This window comes from Cherax quadricarinatus, chromosome 5, assembly GCF_038502225.1.
Source record: "Cherax quadricarinatus isolate ZL_2023a chromosome 5, ASM3850222v1, whole genome shotgun sequence".
NCBI lineage: Eukaryota > Metazoa > Arthropoda > Malacostraca > Decapoda > Parastacidae > Cherax > Cherax quadricarinatus.
The window spans coordinates 24722908-24749114 of NC_091296.1; positions in this window are offsets into that span (position 1 = coordinate 24722908).

Consider the following 26207-nt stretch of genomic DNA (forward strand, 5'->3'; position numbering starts at 1 on the left):
ACTTAAGGGAGGAACACGGCAACCGACCTGGTAGCACAAGCTATCAGGTCCAACTCACACCCCCCACATCCACTCATGTATTTATCCAACCTATTTTTAAAGCTACACAACGTTCTGGCCTCTATAACTGTACTCGGGAGTTTGTTCCACTCATCCACAACTCTATTACCAAACCAGTACTTTCCTATATCCTTCCTGAATCTGAATTTTTCCAGCTTAAAACCATTGCTGCAAGTCCTGTCTAGGCTAGATATTTTCAGCACACTATTTACATCCCCTTTATTTATTCCCGTCTTCCATTTATACACCTCAATCATATCCCCCCTAATTCTACGTCTTTCTAGAGAGTGCAGTTTCAGGGCCCTTAGTCTATCCTCATAGGGAAGGTTTCTGATACATGGGATCAACTTTGTCATCCTCCTTTGTACATTTTCCAGAGAATTTATATCCATCATGTAATACGGTGACCAAAACTGTGCAGCATAATCTAAATGAGGCCTAACCAAGGATGTATAGAGTTGAAGAACAACCTGAGGACTCCTATTATTTATGCTTCTTGATATGAAGCCAAGGATTCTATTAGCTTTATTGCGAACACTTATGCACTGTTGTCTTGGTTTCAGATTACTGCTAACCAGAACTCCTAAATCTTTTTCGCAATCCGTAATATTAAGATCTACATTATTTAGTTTATATGTGGCATGGTTATTGTCCTGTCCAACATTTAGAACTTTGCATTTGTCTATGTTAAACTGCATCTGCCACTTCTCCGACCGCTGCATCAGTCTATTCAAATCTTCCTGGAGTGCTCGAATGTCCTCGTCAGAATGAATTCGACGGCCTATTTTGGTGTCATCGGCAAACTTGCCGATGTCGCTCTTTATGCCCTCATCTATGTCGTTTATGTAGATTGTGAACAGCAGGGGGCCCAACACTGACCCCTGTGGAACACCGCTCGTAACGCTTCCCCACTCTGATTTCTCCCCATTTATGCAAACTCTCTGCTGCCTATTTGTCAACCATGCCTCTATCCAGGAAAAAATTTCTCCTCCTATTCCATGTGCTTTAATTTTCCTCAATAGTCTCTGATGTGGGACCCTGTCAAAAGCCTTACTGAAGTCCATATACACAATATTATATTCATTACCATGATCTACCTCCTCAAATACCTTAGTGAAAAAAGTTAATAAATTCGTAAGGCAGGAACGCCCCTTTGTAAAACCATGCTGAGATTCGTTGATTAATTTATGCTTTTCAAGGTGGCTACGAACTGCCTCGGCAATTATTGATTCCATAAATTTTCCCACTATGGAGGTTAGGCTTATTGGTCTATAGTTCGAAGCTAAGGACCTGTCACCTATTTTGAAAATAGGTATCACATTTGCCATTTTCCACTTATCTGGCACCATGCCAGTTTGTAGTGATATGTTGAAAAGATTAGCCAAAGGTGTGCTAAGCTCCTCTTTACATTCCTTTAGAACCCTTGCATACAGTTCATCAGGGCCTGGGGATTTGTTAGGTTTTAATTTATCTATTTGCCTAAGGACCATGTCACTTGTGACCCTAATCGTGCACAGTTTATTATCGTCCTGTTCTACATAATTTATCATTACTGGAATATCGCTGGTATCCTCCTGTGTAAAAACTGAGAGGAAGTATGTGTTAAAAATTCTACACATTTCCTTATCACTGTCAGTGAGCTGACCCGAGGAACTTTTGAGTGGGCCTATCTTGTCCCTGATCTTACTTCTGTATACCTGAAAGAATCCTTTTGGGTTAGTCTTCGATTCTCTTGCAACTTTAACCTCATAATCTCTTTTTGCTTTTCTAATTCCTTTTTTTATTTCTCTCTTTAACTGAATATATCGATTTCTTAATTGCCCCTCTCCTCTTTTGATTTGCCTATATATGCCTCTCTTTTGACCAATCAGATATTTTAATCTATTGTTCATCCATTTAGGATCATTTTTGTTTGATCTGATTTCCCTATTTGGAACATAATTTGACTGAGCAGCTAGAACTATGCCCTGGAAAGCATCATATCGGCAACCATCACCACCTACCTGACCCTTAGTCAGGTCATTCCAGTTCAGCCCACCTAAGTAATTTTTCAGTCCTATGAAATCAGCCAAGCGAAAGTCAGGGACGGAGACTTGATTGCCATTATTAGGGGAATTCCATGATATATTAAAACTGAGTGATTTGTGATCACTTTCCCCAAGCTCATCATTAACCTCAAGATTATTAATTAGTGTTTCCCTACTGGCAAGAACCAAGTCAAGGAGGTTATTTCCCCTAGTAGGCTCTGTCACAAACTGTTTTAAAAAACAATCCTGGATCGTATCAAGAAAGTCACCTGACTCTAAATTTCCTGTCAAATTGCTCCAGTCAATCTGTCTATAGTTGAAATCTCCCATTAGCACAACATTTTCGTATGTAGATGCCTTACGAATTTCGTCCCATAGAAGTTTACTGCACTCCCTATCAAGATTTGGGGCCCTGTAAATCACACCCAAAATTAGTTTTTCTCGGCCCTCGAGAAGCTGTAACCAAACAGATTCAGTGGCTGACGCTTCTAATTTAATATCTTGTCTAACACAACAATTTAAATTGTCTCTGACATACATCGCTACTCCACCACCTTTCCTGTTGACCCTGTCAGTGTGGAATAATTTATAGCCTTGTATGTGACATTCAGAGGGCATCTCTCTATCTTTCAGATTGAGCCAGGTCTCTGTTATAGCAATAATATCTATGTTTCCTGCACTTGCCACCTCTCTGGCCCTATGCTGCACTTCCTACAAGAGTGATGGACTGAACACATTGTTTCCAGGTTGAGGGACTGATTACCTCGAACTCCTCCTCCCCTTACCCATTTCCACTTTGTATTGGACTGATGAAGCCACTGTGTGGCGAAACGTTTCTTCAATAAAGATTCCCATATGTTGCACAAGTGTCTCAATTCATCAACTAGTCGGCTTTCAAAACCATTCACCACACTAAAGGGATGTATGAGCTTCTCCGGTAACTATTTGTGTAGCACTCCGAAGGCCAACTTTCTCCACTATTTTTCAAGTGACTTACTTCATAAGTACCAGTTCTTCTGCAATTTACTCCTTAACTTCTTTCCTCTGCCACTTGCATTACGTTATCCTACCATTTACCAAAGAATTTATCTCTACGATAAGTTATCTTTCTTGTTGCCTCAGTTTATTCTACAGCATTTCCTCTGTAATTTATATTTATTTTAAACGGTTATAAACCTGGCCTTTGCTTCTCTCGGTTTAACACACTAAAAAAACTTTCAATTAACAAAAACATGAGCAGAAAAAAGAGCACACATGAGCAAGCACGCAAGCACACACACACACACACACACACACACACACACACACACACACACACACACACACACACACATTATATAATCACCTCATAGCCATGAAGTTCGGTTCTTTGTTGACTTTACCCACGCAGAGGAACACGTGAAACATTTTTAAATATATTTTTGTTCTTCTAATTTTAAATACATTTTTTCCCCCGGAGGAGGAAATCGTTCTCAATTTGGTTCCCAATTTCTGGGTAATTTTATTTACGTTCAAAATTGTAAATCATCCGTTCAGCCATTATTCGCATCGTAAACCCAAACACGCTTACAGCCTGCAATGACTCGATGTAGAGCTCTTTTAAAATAAAATTTTCTATTGCATATGTGCAGCATATATATATATATATATATATATATATATATATATATATATATATATATATATATATATATATATATATATATATATAAAGGTGAACGAGGGGCTCGAACCACGGTCCTTACAGTCCGACGTTCTACCGACAAGGTTATAACAGGAAGGACTCGGAGGTAATGCTTACTATGTTACAGTCAGAGAAACCAATGTAATACAGTAAATGTTACCTAAGAATCCTTCCTGTTAGAATCCTGGGTTAACTTAGACGGCAGATCCTCTGACTAACGCTGCACAAAATGGAATTCAGCGTAACCACAAACAAATTCAGTAGATGTTCCATTCTGATAAAGATAAAAATAAAGGATTATTTCTTTGTAAAGGTTAAAATGTGTAATTACAATTTTGGTTTGCTAAGTACAAAGAAAGGCACTATCATGCCGGGACATTTCTGTGCAGTGATAACCCCTTTTTTCCTGCTTTACAGAGCTGCACGAAGAGTAAAAAATTAGAAACAATTAAACTGACTTGAGGAGGCTACTTCGCCCAGTGTATCTGCCTTATTTTTTATTAGTGCAAAATGGAGAAGTTTGTGCTAACAATTAAAAAAAGAAGCAATACGCAAGCACAACCTATAAGTTGTAACTGGACGTTGGCCGTGGTACTATAAAACCACCATTGAATATTTATAACAATTGGCTGGGTCATAAGATCAGCAGTACCATGGCCTCTGTTTGGGTATTGCTAGCGAACATATCTGGGAGCGCTCGGTACTGACGTTAGAGAGTTTATGTGCCAGTGTCTATAATGAACGCTCAGGTAGTATTGACTCTCTAAAGTTTATGCATTCAAAAGTATTAAAGTGCAGTTACGTTGGGAACTTGACACATAACTTGACACAGAAAAAGGAGGGGGGGGGAGAGAGAGAGAGAGTACAGGTATACATCGGAGAGAGAGCAGACGACTTGGAAGTCCTCGCCGAGTCTATCTGCTGAGGAGAACCATGGTACGTGAATCAAGGATGAAAAAACAAAAGGCGCTTTCCTGACTGGTGGCAACAAGAGCAGATGCAACCCAGTCTTCTGGCAGGGCTGCATCTGCTCTTGTTGCCACCTCCCTAGTTAAGAACGATAATAAATTTGAGTTAGGCATAAGAATTAACAACTGGGCGTCTACACTGCAAACTGAATTGTTTGCAATCCTAATGGCGCTAAAGCTAACCTATGACACTGAGCTTGACTCTATCATCATTGCTGATTCTATGTCATCATTGAAGGCTCTTTACTCATATAATGACTCCAACAACATGCTCATTGGAGAAGCCAGGTATAGATACTCAAAAATTAGGGACAAAGGAATTAATGTACAATTGCTATGGATCCCATCACACATTGGATTACTCCATGATAAAGTTGATATGTTAGCCAAGAAGAGTACCCAGAAGGAGAATGTAGAATATAACTTTGGTATAACTGTGTCTAGCATTAGGAATAATATTAGGAGAGAAGTAAATAATGAAAATGATTGTTATAGGAATGCAGTTAGAAACCTGAGTAGATCTATAACCCACTATGATAACATGAACGTAGATAAGCATGTTTATGGAGCAACGTGCAATGTGAACAGACTGACTGATGTTGTAGTGGCCAGGCTTAGGCTTGGTTACAAGTACTTCTGGCAGTTTGGGAGACACACAGATGATGATCAAACTAAATGTAAATTATGTGATCAGGCATATGGTCACTCTCTTGAACACTATGTGCTTAATTGTCCACTTATTGAGGAATACAGAGACAGACAGTATAATAACCTATGTGACATGTCAAGATATCTTATTAATGAAAATAAGATACCAGATATACTAAGCAAATTTCCTAAATTTGCTTGTAACAGATAAGTGAACTATAGATATGTATATATAAATCCATATGTATTCCTGTTAACCCTTTGGGGCCTAGTTCCTAAGCCTTTTGTGTATCCATATGCTCTTGCGCTACCGTCCACAGGATGGATATGGGGTGCACAATAAACTAGCCACTTCGGTGGCAAAATCTAACAAAAATCTAAAATCACTTCCGCCGGCCACTTTCTGCATGAAAAGAAGAGAGAAAAATATAGCACACCATATTGGGTAAATGGCACAGAATTTACAGAAGTGGAACTTGATGAAAGACGTGATCTACAACTACCTCTACTAAATTAGTACTCGTTCCGTCTACAACTACTCATCTTACTCTACAGCCACTCAGTGTTCTGTTTGACAGTGGCTCTTCTGGTTACCTCCAGCTCTGCCATGACTTTAGCATCCCTCTACACCTCCCGCTTCTACATTATTGACTGGGTTGGTTTGTCATAAACTGATTATACTGGTGAAGGCGCTGAAAAGGCATTATCAATCGTTTAGCCCCATCTATTGAATAAATATTACAGTTTACATGAGTTGAGCGAGACAGTGAGTGTCCTTGGCAACATCTCCCTCCTGTTCTCCCTTACCATACCCCACACATTACTAGTTACAGTAACTTTGTACATTGCTCTCTGACAAAAAACGATTTGGTTTGGCATATTTTTAACTGATAGATTTATACTGAGCATGTGGGCCTGAAGGCTCTAGAAACAACTCCCACTAGATCATGATATATGTAGTTATATCAAGATCTGCAAAGTGCTTACCTAGCTAGCTCTTGAGTGTCTTGTCTTAGCGCTTAGAACATTGCCGATAATTTATTCCATTCTGCTATAATTCTCTTCTGTCTCACAGTTTCATTTCATTGTTTCGAATTATGGGCTCATTCAGTGCTTCAAATAGTAATTCACATTTGAGTGTATCGAAGCTATTCGATATATTAAGAGAAGAAAACGGCTGAGTACTTTGGCTTCTTCGTACGGTTTGTTTCTGAGTGCTGGTGTGAGTTTAGCTCCTCTCTGTACCCTCTCGAATACCTTCGCCTTTTATTTAATTTGCAGACAAAACTAGACGGTATATTCAAAATGCAGTCTAGTAAGTGGGAGAAAGAAAAGCCGAGGAGAAAAGAGAGATGGGGAAAGAAAGGAGAATTAGGGAAACAACAATTTTGCTGCCGAATCAACTAGTTTATTGTGCACCTCTTATTAATTTCGCGAACTTTAAAGTAAGGGAATATAAATACACTAAGGTCCAGGAGATAGAATCTAAGAGTTCAGAGCACAGATGGATAAATATTATTTTCAGAAAAGATAAATAGGGATGAGAGACCAAGTGCGTAATGTTACTGAGCAGACACAGCATCCTGGGGTCGAAAGATGGCGGGGCGAGACCTACAGACAAGTCTACATAGACCTGACCTTCAATAGATTCCTGGGTGCTAGTTGAGAGAGAGAGAGAGAGAGAGAGAGAGAGAGAGAGAGAGAGAGAGAGATAGAGAGAGAGAGAGAGAGAGAGAGAGAGGGAGGGAGGGAGAGATGTAGGTAACAGCTGTTAGCTTGTAAATAAAGTTAGGAACACTAAACTTAACCTTCTAAAACCTTGTGTAAAGAGAGAGACTGACTTAATGAAAAAAAACTATAATCTTCACAAACTCTTTTAAAGACCGTAAGAGGAGAAAATAACCGATACCGATAAGGTGGCGACGAAGAGAAACATTTACAAAAATAATGAAAATGAATCATTAAAAAGATTAAAGCCAGAGAGAGAGAGAGAGAGAGAGAGAGAGAGAGAGAGAGAGAGAAAGAAAGATGAGAAACAACAATGAAAGAGAAAATAAAGAACAAGTGGAATGCAAAGTGCTGACGCTAATGCGTCATAATTCATGGAACCAGAAGACTAGTGAGTACCTTACAGACAGCAACAACAAGAATTAAAACCACTTAATAAGACAACGAGAGGGAGAGCGTAAAATCACAGTGAAATTATGATTAGGTAAAGACCGCCAGAGACCTCCATGAGATGTGGACCCTGCGGCTTCAGTGACGCGTGGTGCAGCGGTCAGAATAATCGTGCAGCGGTCAGAATGATGGTGCAGCGGTCAGAATGATGGAGCAGCGGTCAGAATGACGGAGCAGCGGTCAGAATAATCGTGCAGCGGTCAGAATGATGGTGCAGCGGTCAGAATGATGGTGCAGTAGTCAGAATAATCGTGCAGCGGTCAGAATGATGGTGCAGCGCTCAGAATGATGGTGCAGTAGTCAGAATAATCGTGCAACGGTCAGAATGATGGTGCAGTAGTCAGAATAATTGTGCAGCGGTCAGAATGATGGTGCAGCGGTCACAATAATCGTTCAGCGGTCAGAATGATGGTGCAGCACTCAGAATGATGGTGCAGCTTTAGGATGATGGTGAAGCGATTAGAATGATGGTGCAGCAGTTAGAATGACGCTACAACCAATGAGCAATGAAAAACAATATGTTCAATGAAGACAAATTCCAACTACTCCGTTATGGAAAACTGGAGGAGATAATAACTAGAACTGAGTATACTACAAACTCTGATCATACAATAAAGCGGAGAAATAATGTGAGGGACCTGGGATTGGTAATGTCTGAGGATCTCACTTTCAAGGATCACAACTGTGCCACGATCACAACTGCAAAGAAAATGATAGGATGGATATTAAGAATGTTCAGAAGAACAGATTCCAAGCCAATGACAATCCTTTTCAAATCACTTATCTCTCTAGGCTGGAATATTGCTCTACATTAACATCTGCGTTCAAAGCAGGTAAAATTACAGATCTAGAGGATGTACAGAGAACCTATACTGCACATATAAGTTCTATCAAACACCTCAACTACTGGGAACGCTTGGAAGCACTTGATTTGTACTTGCTGGAACGCAGGCGAGATATATATATCATAATCTACACTTGGAAAATCCTAGGAGGAATGGTCCCGAATCTGCACACAGAAATCACTCCCTACAAAAGTAAAAGACTGGGCAGGCGGTGCAAAATCTCCCAATGAAAGTAGGGGCGCCATTGGTACACTAAGAGAAAACACCATAAGTGTCCGGCGCCCAAGACTGTTCAACAGCCTCCCACCAAGCATAAGAGGTATTACCAATAGGCCCCTGGCTACCTTCAAGAGGGAGCTGGACAGATACTTAAAATCGGTGCCGGATAAGCCGGGCTGTGGTTCGTAGGTTGGACTACGTGCGGCCAGCAGTAACAGCCTGGTTGATCAGGCCCTGATCCGCCGGGAGGCCTAATTGTGGACCGGCCGCGGGGGCGTTGATACCCGGAATACCCTCCAGGTGAACTCCAGGTAGGTAGGCAGTGGTAAGAATGATGGTGCTGCAGTCATAATGATGATACAATGGTCAAAATGTTGATACAGGAGTCCGAATGATGATGCAACGGTCAGAATGATTATACAACATTTAGAATGATAATGCAGCTGTCAGAATAATGATGCTGCAGTCAGAATGACGATGCCGCGGTAACAGTGATGATGCATCAGTCATAATGATGATACAGAGGTCAGATTTACGATGCAGCGGTCAGAATGACGATGCAGCGGTCAAAATGACGCATGATGCTGGGTCCGAAAGACAAAAGCTTCTTTTGTTTCCTGAAGAGTTTATTGCCAATCTCAACTAGGAACTTAAGTGTGTGTGTGTGTGTGTGTTTCCTCACGAACTGTAGATGGAGGTGAAGCCATGTATGAGTTCGGAATATTTTCTGTTTTCGTGCTACCTAAAGTTCATTCACTGTGCTGGATGTAGGAGCGGGGATATAAGTGCACATGGTAAGCAGGGACGGCAATCAATATTTGGATCTTGCAGATGCTATTCTAACCACTACATAAACTAATTGTATTATGGAACCGCTGGCTGGAAAATTTACTGCTCCTTTACATATTAAGACTGACTTTTGATGTTTATGTCATATTTTCTGTTCAGTAGCTTGTGCTGTCTCTCAACAAGTGGTGGGTGCCTTTCATTTCCTGTGTGAGGGCTACGAGGAGAGTGTATGTGTGTTGTGCGTGACACTGTACCTCCGTTTGAGAGTCAGGACATGGTGCCGACCACCATACCTTCTTACCTCGGAGAATTTTCCACTTTGTCTACCCATTGCAACGTTGCATAGCTCCTGAGGAAGCGCTCTCTATAGTGCTAAAAGCCTAAAGCTAGTTTTTTTTCCATTCCCTAGTGGCTTCTTTTACACACACACACACACTATATAAATATATATATATATATATAAATATATATATATATATATATATATATATATATATATATATATATATATATTATATATATATATATATATATATATATATATATATATATAATTACCTTGGCCCAAGATAGTCATAGTAAGTGCCGAGGGATGGTGAAGCCAGGTGCAGGGGTGGTATCTGGCCATGAAGGTGGGGGGTTTGGCTAGGAAGGTGAGGTGCCTGGACAGGAAGGTGAGGTGTCTGGCCAGGGAGGTGAGTTGTCTGGCCAAGGTGAGGTCTAGGGGTCACTTTGTGCTTCCTGTGTTATTCTAAATTACCTTTGTGAAATGTTCGGCCAAAATACCAAATGTAAATGTGTCTGTTCTGTGCAGTAGCGCAGGCAAGGGGGCAGTGGGTGGCTAATGGCGATAAGCTCCTCCTCCACCGCCCCATCCCCCCGGTATGTATACTTTTTTCAATTAAGGTCTAATTTTCGCTGTATTATATTGATTATTGATCACATTTTTACAAATGATTTTTATGATTTTTTCAGCATCTTATGATCTTTAAGCCCCCAGATGAAATGCTGGCTTAATTGATTCCTGGCTTAATCCTTGCTGCGCTACTGTTGCTTTTTCATGGCATTTGTGGCACAGAGACTATAATTTATACATAATACATATAACAGATGTATCCACTTTTTTCCATTCTTCTCTAATACCTTCTTTTCTCTCTCTCTCTCTCTCTCTCTCTCTCTGCTTTTCCTTGGTGACATCTTATCCCTGCATCTCCATCTCTTTGCACTCGGATGGGCTGGAGGCCAACAGTCGGAAGCTGGCCCTCAGTACAAACACAGAGGAGCCCAATGACAAGGATCTCTGGCGACAGTATCTTGACAATGCGTCGGGTTCTTGACCTTACCAGTTACTGCAGAGGCCAGACACCACGAGGACCAGGTGACTAAACTACCACTAGCGGTCTCATCTCCCTTTTATTGACGGATTCATATTTGCAGCCAACTCGATTTTAGAACTGGAGTGTGAGAATTTTTGGTGAGCGATAAGTGAGAATTTCTGCCTAGAGTTACTAAACCAACTATTCTTAGCAATTGTGAAACTATTGGTTGTACTACTCTCGTAATGGTAGTGGGGAAGTTGTGTGTTGTAGTCTCATAATGGGAGTGGGGAAGTTGTGTGTTGTAGTCTCATAATGGTAGTGGGGAAGTTGTGTGTTGTAGTCTCATAATGGTAGTGGGGAAGTTGTGTGTTGTAGTCTCATAATGGTAGTGGGGAAGTTGTGTGTTGTAGTCTTGTAATGGTAGTGGGGAAGTTGGTGGTGATTCGGTGGTGCTGGTTGACTAATATTAGTCCTGGGAAGATAATTTTATTTTCAGGGGCTGTCTGTCGTCTGAATCTCTGTGGGAATATTACCCATCATCGACTACCCACTGTAAATACAGTACTGTCTTGAAAACCCTCAAACCCTGCCTTTAATATCATGTGGATTGGTGACTTGAATTTAGGACACCAATAATGGAAAAATATAGCAAAGACAGTATTATCAGAAAAAAAATTCCAAGAACCAGTTTCATTTAAATGAACTAATAAGCCTTCAGTAAATTCGTTTTAGGTAAGAAGATAGCTAAATAAATCAGACTAAACAATATTCTCGACCTTGTATGGACTAATAATGAAAATCCGGTACGAAGCATAATGGTGTCAAAGACGGTAAACTCAGACCACAGCCTGATAGAAGCTCAGCCCTGCATACTCACTGATCCTAGTCTGCACAAGATACTCAATACATATTGGGATCAAATACATTGTGCTCTCATTGGAAGACAATACGATTAACGTAGAAGTAGTACAGTCCATCGAGTGGATGAGCTCAATGGCACTAGAAGTATGCTCCAGAAATGTACCATTACTTAGAGTCTTAGGCGGAAGAGTATGAAAAGCAAGAGGAGAGTCCTCACTGGTGAAGACGACGGATCAGGGATCGGAGAAATTCACTAAGACAGAACATTCTCTAAAGAAACATCGGTTAGTGAAATGAAGAACGCTGAGCTCAAATTGAATGAATCATGTGGAAACCAGGAGACAAGGGATCAAGAGTTCATAAGTGAAATTGAAAGAAATCCAGAACGCTTTTTCTCAATTGCAGAATCTAAGAACAAAAGAACATCTAGTATCGGATCTTAGTTAATAGACATAGAACTTGCACTTAAGACAATAAAGAAGCGAACAATATCATACTCATTCACTTCACCTCATGCCCAGACTTGTGAAACACGATATTCATCAAGAATTGCAAGAACTTACTGTCTCGTGCCTTAGGTATTTTATGGAAAAGAATTCAGGACAAGGGAGTCATCCCACGGTCATTAAAAATCACTAATGTTGCCCCACTCCACAAAGTTGGCAGCAAAGCAATCGCAAAGAATCTACAGACAGCTAGCTCAATTTTCTTTTTCGTTATCATATCCGGCTTAGAAAGGAACATAAACCAAAGCGCCGCATTATTCTTTGCACATGATATAAAAATCTATTGAGAGTGGCATCAATAGAAGAAAATGCGAGCCTCCACGCTGATATTAACCTAGTTTTTCGAAGGGGAACTGACAACAAATGTTCAATGTTCAATGAGGACACATTCCAGTTACTACATAACAGTAAAACTGAGGATATAAAACCGTACTCAGTGTACAAGACAAACACAAATCACTCAAAAGAGCGGAAGTCTAATATGAGAAAGTTCCGAGTTATAATGTAAGAGGATCTCACATTAAAGGAGCCAACAATATTGTTGCCGTAGCCACACAGAAAATTATAGGTTGGATAGCTAGAACTCAAAACAAGAGATAGCAACCCAATGATGATTGTGAAGAATTTCAAATTCCCCGTTACTCCTAAGACTTAGGGGGTGTAGAGACGTTGGGGTTGGGAGTCTGAGGGACCTGTAACATGATATGCAGAGCTACATGTCTGCTAGACCTATTATTCCAACAACCTTAATCATATGATTAATTTAACTATAGTCTTAATAGATTTCTACTCAATCTCTGTCTTATAAATACAAGTTTAAGTCAGAGTTAGATGTAGATTAATTAGCCTAGTATGTGATTACCTTTAACTAGGCCTACACAATTGAGGATAGTGGGTACCCATTTGAGCAGCTCAGAGCCTACCCACGACTAGCTCCTCAGACTCATTACAACTGTGGACACACATCTACACATAAGGGGAGATATACACAGTCCACCCCTCTTGACCCCACGAACCAGGATGTTAACTGTGACTCATATACGTATTTCACGGTGTTCCTAAAAGGATTTAATACCCGACACACATCCACGCATCAAGCGGTAAGTACCTGTTAACTGTACAAGTTGCATGCATTCAAATAGGCACGTTAATGAGTCACTGGCCACGTGGAAGGTCCACGCACTGAAGCCTTCAGAATTCCAGAAATACATGTATACACGGACATACAAACTGCCCTTTCTAGACAGAGGTAAGAAATCCTATGTTATCTGGGGACAGGAAGGTAAGTTCTTGAATTGGATTTAATTAATGACCTGATGACCAGATGAGCAACAGGGATGTTAGGAAGTATGTCTTCAGTCATAGAGTTGTCAGGAAGTATAATAGTCTGGAAAGTAAATAACAAAAAAAGGCACAATACCGTGACTGGAACGATGCACAAATAACCCGCACATAAAAGAGAGAAGCTTACGATGACGTTTCGGTCCGACTTGGACCATTTACAAAGTCACCGAAACGTCGTCGTAAGCTTCTCTCTTTTATGTGCGGGTTATTTGTGTACTGGAAAGTAATATAGTAGAGGCAGGATTCACACACAGCTTTAAGAAGAGATACGATAAAGCTCATGGACCAGGGAGAGAGTGAACCTAGTAGCGACCAGCGAAGAGGAAGGGCCAGGAACTGTGAATCAACCCCTAAAACTACAATTAGGTGAGTACAATTAGGTATGTACACACACACACACACACACCACAATTCTAGACAATGATCCACATTAGATCACTAGACGTCTCTCGGCTGGACTACAGCTATATATAAATAGCTTCCTTCAAGGCACATGAAACTGAAGAACTGAAGAACGTACAAAGAAACCCCACTGCTTGTATAACCTCGAACACCTTAACTGCTGGGAGAACTTGAAGTCCCTCGAACTGTACTCCTTAGAACGTAGATGGGAAAAATATATCATAATATATATCTGGAATAGTCTGGAGGGATTGATCCCACACCTGCACACTGAAAACACACGATGGTACCGATGCGTTCAATAACGAGCAGGGGAGCGATAAGTGCAAAGGAACCACTACTCTTCAACGTCTTCCCATCGAGCATGAGGAGAATTACCAACAAACCCTTAGCTCTTATCAAAGAGGAACTCGGTAAGTTTCTAAAGTTAGTTTCTGATCAACTGGGCTGTAGTATCTACGCTGGAATGCGGGCGGCAGGCACCAACACTTTGATCGACCACGCCAGCAACCGGGAGAGGGCGATGACACCCAGAAGCGACTCTTGACTATGCAATGAGGTGACTGACTTCCATGAGACCAGTGGAAGGACTGGCCTTAGTAAAGCCAGTGGGGAAAAAATACTATCCATGTTTACAATGAGCAGAAAAGGCTACAACACAAGAGCTATACATGAATGGTACTCAGTACTGACGAGATGAAGAATTAGACTTATGTGCAACATTTGGGTATCTTTATTTGTAAACGTTTAGATCTTGAATTGTTTTGACAAAGCCACTGGATAGCTAAACGTCTACAGTTAAAGATACACAGATTTTGCACATGTGTCTGATTCTACACAACAGCTGGTGGCATTACGTTGTTCCCCGAGGAACTGTGTCCCTGTATCCTAGGAAGATGTTTGTATCCTAGGAAGATGTTTGTATCCTAGGAAGATATTTGTATCCTAGGAAGATGTTTGTATCCTAGGAAGATATTTGTATCCTAGGAAGATGTTTGTATCCTAGGAAGATGTTTGTATCCTAGGAAGATGTTTGTATCCTAGGAAGATGTTTGTATCCTAGGAAGATGTTTGTATCCTAGGAAGATATTTGTATCCTAGGAAGATGTTTGTATCCTAGGAAGATGTTTGTATCCTAGGAAGATGTTTGTATCCAAGGAAGATGTTTGTATCCAAGGAAGATGTTTGTATCGGAAAGTAAACATCGTATAGTCTGACTGGAAAATAAAACCTTTAATAACCAGGCGACTGAAAGGTACCCAACATTTTTAATATAGTGCTACATGTACTGGGGAGCGCTATTTGCCCACAAAAACAAAATCCTTGCTTGACCCGTTTCCCCGGAAAAATAAAACTCCTTGCTTGGTTGAATAAAAGCCCACCGGGGAAACAAATGTACAACATTCCTCAAATGTGCTCAACATTTTGTACGTAAAGTATATTTTATAGGTTGACCTTTTATTTCCCATGATTCATCAAGACTCACAAGGTATGCCTCCATCTGCAACACAGTGTTGTGTTTCTCGTGTGGTCCTGGACACTCCTTGACGCTGCAGGCTTGTGTGATAAGTGAGACAACTGACAGAACGTGTGGAGTTGGAACCCGTGGCAAGGGATCAAACCTCACCCGTTCCGTGGTTTATTTATAATCGTGTTATTACGATTTCGTGAATGAAGAAATGAGACGGAAATGATCAACATGAAACAATGGAGAAGAGGAGGTAGGAAAATTTAGTAGGAACATGGAAACAGAGGAGAATAATAGACAAAACGGTGAAAACGACTGACGAAATAAGAGAGGAAAAGAAAAACGAAACGGGAGAGGGGAGACGACACAATATACAAGGGAGAAGGTATGAGAAACAGAGGAATTGTCAGGAAAAAAAAAGTGTTAGGAAGATAGAGAAAGATGGATGATAAATTTGAGGAAGGAAAGTGAAAAAAACCGAAGCAATGAACAGCAGAGGAACTAAGATAATGACAAATATTAACTAGACAAAAAATACATTTGCAATACGCAAAGCAAGAACAAGAATAAGGGGGGGGACCGGAAGACAAAATAAAGATAAAAAATAAAGATTTCAGATAATATGGCATTGCTGTTGACAAAATAACGATGACATAGGAAATATTAAAAATATTTTTTATTGAGGCAGAGCCATATAAGAGCGGCACAGAGGCACTGTCAAATTAACACAAAACGCAAAGAATAGCAAGGCGTCAGGTAAGAAAAAAAGAGAAAGATAATGCAGGAGAGAGAAAGAGAAAGAGAGAGAGAGAGAGAGAGAGAGAGAGAGAGAGAGAGAGAGAGAGAGAGAGAGAGAGAGAGAGAGAGAGAGAGAGAGAGAGAGAGCAAGCGAGAGATCAATCATGTCTCTACCGTTAGCTGTTGACAGCATCACCTCTTCATCCACGTAAGCATTAATTAATTATCATGCTTTCTTATCTTGTTACTTCCAAAATGCCAAGACGCCTGTGATGAAATTTTTCTCGTGTGCAAGTGCGTGTTTATGCTTGTGTGTGTGTGTGTGTGTGTGTGTGTGTGTGTGTGTGTGTGTGTGTGTGTGTGTGTGTGTGTGTGTGCATGTGTGTGTGTGTGTTCTCACTATTTATCCTCATCTAGTCGTGTATGCAATGATCAAGGCTCACCTATTAACCTGCCTCTTAATTTGCTACCTGTTGGGTTTACTTTGAGCATCAAGGACCCTGTCTTACTGATTTTTAACACTGGATATATTTTGGTCGCTGTGCGACCCAAGAAAGGTAGCCATGTATTCTATAACCCTCTGTGCTTCAGTGCAAGCTGCTGGAATAGTGCAGAGTGCGGCTTAAGCTGATAATGTAGTTAAATATTAATTTTGTAGATTTAAAGGGGCTCAGAAGAGGCATTAACAAGTCATCGTATGGAACCTAATTTCCAAATTTCTTCAAGCGACCAAAGTGACCAATATACATAAATGCACAATTACATTAAACGTAAAGTCTCTCGGATATTCCGTCATCATGGAAGGGTTGAAGCTAATCAGATGCGACACTCAGAAATTATCTCACGAAAAGCAGTATTTCAAGTTTCTTAAAAAAATAAAACTTACACACCAAAATCAAAAGTTTTCCCTAATATTATCAAGCTTTTTCAGAAAGTAACTTTCTTATAAGCTTAGTGTACATAGCATACAAATATTTAGCAATGGTCTTGAGGGCAGACACACATGTTAAAAACACACAAAGGAACATGAAGTTGATTTAACCTAAAATAACCGAATAAAGTCAAATACTGCGATTTATTTTTGACCAATTATTTCACATAAACCAATTTGTTTAGTGAAATTGGTTAATGACTTATACAACTTGATATCGAGAGATTATTTTCTTTATGGAAAATTATCAGCACTAAAAGTTTAATGCTTATCAGAATATACATTTTCCAGTTACTGTACAGCATCCCTCCCAAAATTTGTGCCTACACAGCATACACTTGTGAAACTATACATCCAGGAGGATTAATGCTGCTCATAATTGTTATATTTTAATCAGAGGAAAGTACTAAGGCCGTAGAAGTCACAGTGTCTGTGGAATGGGACGCGCTCATATTCGATCCAAGCAAGGGGAAGATGAGTCCAGTTCTCTGGATCAAAAGCTCTTCACCAGCATCAAGGCATGATAGTGAAATAAGGTGAAATAAGACTATACCATTTCTAAAGTGGCAAAATGGTCTTAGCACACTCCACTGAATGTACACTGGGGTATGTTATAACGAACGGTTTATATAACGAATATTTACATAACGATCTGCCGGTAGGAGAATCACCGAAGTGGACCAGGAAGGATATCACCAAAGTGGACCAGGAAGGATGTCACCAAAGTGGACTAGGAAGGATGTCACCAAAGTGGACTAGGAAGGATGTCTCCACTCCTGTCCTGCATCCTCAACAACACTAAGCTAGAATAAAGTACAGTATTTTATTATTTTTTGTACTAATTTATTATTTTTATTGCAAGTATTAATGAAATTCTTTATTTCAGGAGTTTAAATGCACATTTATGCACCTTTTCACAATTTTATATTTTTTATTATTAAGTAGTTGTATTTGGGGATCTGGAATGGATTACCCCTGTAACGAACGCTGTAACGAACGAACGCTGTAACGAACGAGGTTCTAGAACCAATTAGATACGTTACAGCATACCTCACTGTACCAGCCTTCTACTACGTAGAAGTCTGGTATAGTGTTGAAATTTTGAAACGAGTCAGAGGAGACTGTCTCCACCATTACAGGGAAACACAAATTTTGGAATTGCCTATTTACAATTGTGCATAGGCCACTCAGATACTAAAATAGTCCCGTGAATCTTACCCGAGATACAATTCACAAGCGATGAAAATTTGAAGTCGATCGAATAAAACATATTCGATTAATAAACGAAATTTTTTGAGAAAGCAAACGAAAATGCTTTTGAAAATGTTCCATAATGTTTCGGAGTTCTAATGTTTCCCAGTTTATTTTTCTCATTTACATTCAACCATATATTCTCTACTGTCCTGCGAGAAAAATATTTTCTGATTTTTTTTTAAATACAATTTGATAAAATTGGCCAAAAAAATTGTAAACAGCCCAGAATTAATAAAAAAAATATTTCCTACGTAGATAAACCAGCATTAAGGTTTGAAGCTGATCAGAAGAGCAGTTCACTAGCTATTACATGGGGAATAATTCGCTTAATAAAACTGATAAATTGAAATTTACACAAAACAGAGTGACAAGCTATGATTTAATAAAGCCCATCATTGATAAAAGTTTGAAGCCGATCAGGTAAGGCATTCTCCAGTAATTTATCTTATTGCAACGATTCCAATTTTTTTAACTATTTCAGTAAATTTTCTGATTACTCGCTGAGAGCAATCAAAACAAAAAGCTGTAATTATAATTACATTTTCTTAATTTTCTTTGCATTTTTTAATTCAAAAGATTAAATAAAATTTAGTTTATAACATTGCACTAGGCAAATAATAAATAAATAGGTGAGAATGATGAATAAAAAATGATTATACACCTTGATCACGTGCTGTAGAGCCTTAATTATAGATTCCATTCCAATTAATTATGTCTCATTTACACGTTCCTGAACCACTAACATGTATTGTCAAGCTCATTCTGTTGAAGCAGGGGTCATATTTAATTAGTGATCTAATAACCATGTCTCTGCCCACGGACCCAAATATGTATCTGTTGACACACCACGAGCGGATGTGTCTTCAACTGTCACAAGCAATTTTCGCGTTTCGTTAAGGAGACATTAGTGTTGAGAGAAGCGTGTCAGGGGTGGGCTGCTGGTAGCTTGTACGACCCGGCGAGGTGTGTCGTTAGTCCAGCTCGTAGTATCAGTCTCGGGGGCCTTTTTTTTTCTAAATGAGTCAAAGCGGTGGAAAAATTGACTCACGAAATCGTAATGACACGATTGCAAACCACACCGCGGGTGGGAATAGAACCCGCGATCCAATTTTTTTTCCGGTGGAAAAATTGACGGTGTCGCTGAAATGCTACATAGTTCGGTAGTTTTCGTGTTTTTTTTTTCTAATTTTCTCTGATGTTCCCAATTTACCGTTGGAGAAGTGTCTGGCTTCTATGTATGATTGCATTTATTGGTGTTTATATGCAAATGGTAAAGTTCGTTTAGTTAACGTTAAACGTAATCTGTAATAGCGTATACAGAAAAACAGGAAAAGTCAGTTGGAGTTCACAGGTTATATCGCCACAGTATCATTATTAAGTTCAGTAATTTCATTATCTGCTAATATATGATTTAATTGGTTTAATAAAGTTCAAGAGAAGTAGAGCTTCGGAAAAACTGATGATTACCTAATTTATTTCATATTATTACACATCTTTCTTGCTTGTTTCCTAGAACTGTCTTGCTCTCACTGCAAGTTGGGCTTCGATTGTCTAAGAACATGAACGATGAGCTAACTGGTTGGTACAAGGACACAAATGCAACTAATGGGACATTTTATTGTGGCAAATTTTCGCTCTCCAGGCTTAACAAAGCTCCTGGAGAGCGAAACGTTGCTCTCCAGGATGTTGTGTCCTTTTACTGAGCATATTGTGGGTAATTCTACCAATCATATTACGACGTGAAAGCTGTTGGTGAACACAGCTAATGTTATTAATCCTTGATTACATAAATACTGTTATGTAGACTGTTCTAACGTTTGTTTCTTCGAGCGATATCATCCCATCTGAGTACCGGGTGACTTCTGTCAGCCACCACACAGCTAATGTTTCAGTGAAGTCAGTAGGTATAAACAGATAAACTGCTGGTCCAGTAGTTACTGCTACTGCTGGTCCAGTAGTTACTGCTACTGCTGGTCCAGTAATTACTGCTACTGCTGGTTCAGTAGAGTACACATACATTAACACATTAGTGAAAGCACACACACACACACACACACACACACACACACACACACACACACACACACACACACACACACACACACTCCGAAGTGTCCCTATTTGCAGATGACGTGAAGTTGATGAGAAGAATTCATTCGATCGAAGACCAGGCAGAACTACAAAGGGATCTGGACAGGCTGCAGACTTGGTCCAGCAATTGGCTCCTGGAGTTCAACCCCACCAAGTGCAAAGTCATGAAGATTGAGGAAGGGCAAAGAAGACCGCAGACGGAGTACAGTCAAGGGGGGCCAGAGACTACAAACCTCACTCAAGGAAAAAAGATCTTGGGGTGAGTATAACACCAGGCCCATCTCCTGAAGCGCACATCAACCAAATAACTCCTGCAGCATATGGGCGCCTAGCAAACCTCAGAACAGCATTCCGACAACTTAATAATGAATCGTTCAGGACCCTGTACACCGTGTACGTTAGGCCCATGTTGGAGTATGCGGCACCAGTTTGGAACCCACACCTAGCCAAGCACGTAAAGAAACTAGAGAAAGTGCAAAGGTTTGCAACAAGACTAGTTCTAGAGCTAAGAGGTATGTCCTACGAGGAGAGGTTAAGGGAAATCAACCTGACGACACAGGAGAACAGGAGAGATAGGGGGGACATGATAACGCCATACAAAATACTGAGCGGAATTGACAAGGTGGACAAAGACAGGATGTTCAAGAGATGGGACACAGTAACAAGGGGACACAGTTGGAAGTTGAAGACACAGATGAATCACAGGGATGTTAGGAAGTATTTTTTCAGCCACAGAGTAGTCAGGAAGTGGAATAGTTTGGGAAGTGATGTAGTGGAGGCAGAATCCATATATAGCTTTAAGCAGAGGTATGATAAAGCTCATGGTACAGGGAGAGTGACCTAGTAGCGACCAGTGAAGAGGCGGGACCAGGAGCTTGGACTCGACCCCTGCAACCTCAACTAGGTGAGTACAACTAGGTGAGTACACACACAAAGGAGCTATGATTCGACTCCTGCAAACCAGTTATTGACAAATGGCAGACTGCCATTTGTCAATCACTGGCCGATAGCGATCGTATTGGAAGCATGAGTGACGCGGCTGCTGTGACGGTACTACAGCTAGACCTCGATCTGTTTATTATGGTTTTATAATTAAATAAAAACAACACACACGTGTGTGTGTGTGTGTGTGTGTGTGTGTGTGTGTGGTCGAGTCATAGCTCCTGACCCCGTATCTTCACTGATCGCTACAAGGTCCTCTCTCTCCCCGCTCCATGAGCTTTATCAAACCTCGTCTTAAAACTATGTATGATTCCTGCCTCCACTACGTCCCTTTCCAGACTACTCCACTTCCTGAAAAAATACTTCCTAACATCCCTCTGACTCATTCGAGTTTTCAACTTCCGTTTGTGACTCCTTTTTTCTGTGCCCCATCTCTGGACCATTCTGTCTCTGTCCACCTTGTCAATTCTTCGCAGTATTATAAATGTCGTTATCATGTCTCCCCTAACCCTCCTGTCCTCCAGTGTCGTCAGGCCTTAACCTTCCTTCGTAGGACATTCCCCTTAGCTCTTGGACTAGTCTTGTTGCAAACCTTTGCGCTTTCTCAAATTTCTTGACGTGATTAACCAGGTGTGTTTTCCAAACTGGTGCTGCATACTCCAATATAGGTTTGACGTACACGGTGTACAGAGTCTTGAACGATTCCTTACTGAGGTATCGGAACGCTATTCTTAGGTTTACCAAGCGCCCATGTGCTGCAGCAGTTATCTGATTGATGTGCGCCTCAGGAGATATGCTCGGCATTATACTCACCCCGACATCCTTTTCCTTGAGTGAGGTTTGCAGTCTTTGGCCACCTAGCCTACACTCTGTGGAGGGGATGCTGTGGGAGGTTCTGTGGGCAGTTGTGTTCGTTGTTTTCTCCGAGGCTTTGATTCCATGTCTCTCTCTTCCCTTTCTACCTCTGAAACCTTCTTACTTTTTCTCTCTATTCCCATTTATTTTGTGTTCTGTCATAGTCTAGGTACACTCACTAGTATTTTGGGGAATCCCTTAACCGTGGTTTCCTGTGTGTGTGTGTGCGTGTGTGTGTGTGTGTGTTTGTGTGTGTGTTTACATGCGTCACATATCAAATATTCTTATTGTACGTATACAAATTTTACGATAAAAAAATATTCATCCGTGGCGCAAGTCTGAGTGCAGCAGTTTTGGGCTAATGATGAGACGCTAATAATGACTATCGTTATCGCAATAATGTTTGGATGTCATTCCAACATCAGCAGTGCCGTCAATAATTAAGTTAATAAAGTTTGTTCAGTAATTGAGTTGTTGGAACTCAAAAAAAAATATACGAGGACACACCAATTAAGGTCAAATTATTCTTCCTCAACATGTCTGAAGTGTTTGAAGTAGTTTGTCCATCACATAAATGGAATTAAACAGGTTAATTTTTTCCGAGTCATGTTCCCAGCCAGAGCAAATTTTTCCACTCACAGTATAGGATCCTGAAGTTATTACGAGGCGACCCCTTTCTTGGGTTAATCACCTCATAAGATCAGGGAAGGCAGGTAAGGTTCAATTCCTTAACACTTTCTTGGTAAGTCAGTCGGCCTAGCCTTGGCATTAGTGTAGTTGCAAACTTCTAGAGCTTTTCGAGATTCTGGAAATGTATGATCGGGTATGTGCTGCATGCTGGTGCAGAATATTTTAGACCTGATACATGTGATTTCGTCACATAATGCATAAGTACTCGCGTATGAATATATTTTGTTACTGAGTACACTTTGGCCCTGGCTAAGGTACACTACGTGTACGTGTCTTCAACTAAAGTGAACATTAATAAACAGCTAAAGTTCAGGATGACTAGAGGAGGAAAAGGAGGTGGTAGTTGTGGAGGAGGAGGAGGAGGAGGAGGAGGAAGAGGAAGAGGAAGAGGAGGAGGAAGAGGAAGAGGCACAGGAGGAGGAGGAGGAGGAGCCAGAGTAACGAGACCGCGATAGATACCATCACTTGGCTAGCCATTAGGACCGTTCCTTCATGCACCTACACCTTTACATATTTGATAAGTTTTAAAAAGTTGTCCATCAGCTACAGGAAAAAACGTAGGTGAACGTAACCGTGGGCGACATACACTAAAGGTCGAGGGGATAAAATCAACGAAATTAAATATGCAATACAAAACAGAGCAACACAGTTTAGGTGGTAATTCCATATTCCATCAATTTTTTTTATATGAACCACTTAATGGTAACTCTGTTCATCTGAAGACTCTAATTGTATGTAATTTACATACACTCAGACAACTGTATTTTCCAGTTTGCACAACAAACCAACTAGCTGTAAAATCTGAAAGGTTCTTGTATACTGTGTTAATAGAGAACTCCATTTATAATTACTTATAAGACAATTTCAGATTTGCATTTCATGAAGGGAGGCTGCAAGAAAAGTTTTCCAATGGACACAAAGAAAACAGTTTCGCTTTAATCAGAACACGAGATGGATATCACCGACATGGTTCCGTCTCCATCCAAGCTTCTCCTGGAGCCGACGGACGACCTCTCTCTCCTATCAAATTAGCACATATCTTTCTGCATGATGTGGCATTACACGGATTCTGGAGGGTCGATATATTCTTCCTGACTATCAGTTCCATGCATCCACCTGTTTCTGGCTCCACTACTTTTGTGATCATCTAGTGTTGTGACGGAGGGCAAAAACTGGCTGTGCAATCTTAAGTATGTGTCCTCACATGACGCGCCGAGCCTCGGGCAAGCGGTGGCAGAGGCCACAGTGATAACACACTCTTAACCCAAGGAACATCACCGACACCAGAACCCATCTATATATTAAGGTATTCGTTAATGGATTTAAGTACGTCGAAGTCTCGCTGGTGGACAGATTCTCTCTCTTAATGCTCTCTATGCCTTTTACAGCATTCAAAACAGCTTTAATGAAAACAAGTCATATTATCGATAGTTCCAGTTTATTAAGAGACCACAACTCTCAAGATTAGTGTTTTTAAGTATTAAACTATGTATTATTATGTAATCTTCTGTATTACCTATTTGCAGTTACAGGAGCAGAGTTATAGAAGCAGGAGTTACAGGAGCAGAGTTACAGGAGCAGAGTTACAGGAGCAGAGTCATATCCCTTCTTTAGTGCTTAGCTTAGCATATAAGTGTTTATAGTTTCAAGGGGTTGAACCACGTATGTATTAGCTTCTCTTCGATGTCATTGCAAAAATCTACCATTATTTGTGAAGAAATATTTTTTGGTCTTTCGTCAAGGTTACTTATTTAGTTATTGTGGCCACTTGTTGCTTCGCCCATCAGCCTATGAGAGGATTATCAGTGTTTTTATGATTCTCTTTGCAATTCCTAATTATTATTATTAATGTTAATATATAGGAAAGCGCTAAACCCACAAGGGCTAGATAGTGCATGGGGAATGGAAATTACGTGTGATGCTAAAAAGGAGAGCTCCATTTCCTTGGATCAATAAACCTTCGTCTGCATCAAGGCACTACCCTCCCTCTTCCAGTGACTGTTCATTGTACCTTCAACAGTGATTATCTGACTGTATTTTCTAGTGCAAGTGGTTAGTCGCCGTTTTCTGTTTGCGAGCCCAAACTTTTTTTTTGTATCGCTTTCGTGTTATATAATTGGTAATTTTTTTAGTAATATTTTTTTTTTATTGATAAACGACAATCTGACCTCACTGAAACTAACCTAATCTGATTTAACTAACGTAAATCGAAATATGTGCTGCGAACTGTATATGAGAAATCAACAATGTGCAAGGATATGTTGCATGTAATATCTGTATTATATAAATTTCATCTCTATCTAATTTGACTTAGCATTTCATCTACATAAGTATGTAAAAGCTATTTTTGAAGGTTGCATTTATAGCACTGAGACTCTCACCTTTGTAATTATCGTTTTGATAAAACCTTTGTAGAGTTGTTCCCAAGGTCCTTCTCTGGATTAGAGGGCGACAGGACATTTTTATTGAATGTTGATGTTGGCTAATACTTTAGTTCCCTGCTTGTTTACCCTGTGCTGATTATGATTTGTACTTGGAATGCAATACACATAATCATCCAGATTTTTTTTTTTTGACTTCTATACGATTTGGCTGTCTACAGTATATTCATGATAAAGCTATTTTCATTTTATGATTTTTATGTAGGAAAAATAACTCAATTTTCTTGAAAAGGCAGAACAGTACGGTCTTGGCTCTATTTTCTTCATTATATTGTTGGGTCAGTATCACTAAGGAGGATCTTCCTAACAATGACTATATTCAATGTTTATTTTTATATGTGAAAGCTCGCATTGCAGTAGACACAACTCGGAATCGAAAAGTAAAAGCGTAAATGCATTTCAAGTGTGTGTATTGATTCGGAAATAATTTTTTGTACATCAGTAGAACAGTTTCTCGAATTTATGACTAGACTTTTCTTCTGGAAAATTTATAATGAAAAATATGTTTATTTAAGTGTAAATATGCGGAGTAACATTTATTCCAATCCTTCAATATCCCACTCCCATTTTTTTTATTAATTTGACTAATAATTATAAAAAAAATATCATGAAGCGGTTTTCCTGGCAGATTGCTGAAATACCGGCCAGAAGGCAGCCGTTAGTCTCAGGCAACTCATGCCATTCTTGCATAAATATAAGATTTACGGTATGCACGCTCTCTGTAACAAGATTATCACAGGATCTTTTGAAGATTATCACTGAATGTTTTCAAGAGCAGTGAATATTTCAGAGACCACACTGCATGTTTAATAGACCCTCACTGGTTGGTTAACACGGAGATCAAGAATCTTTCCTATTTGACAACGTCGTTGTAGGATGTTTAACAAGACTGTCATCGGATGTTTAAATGAATGCTTAACAAGACCATCACTAGATGTTTAACAAGC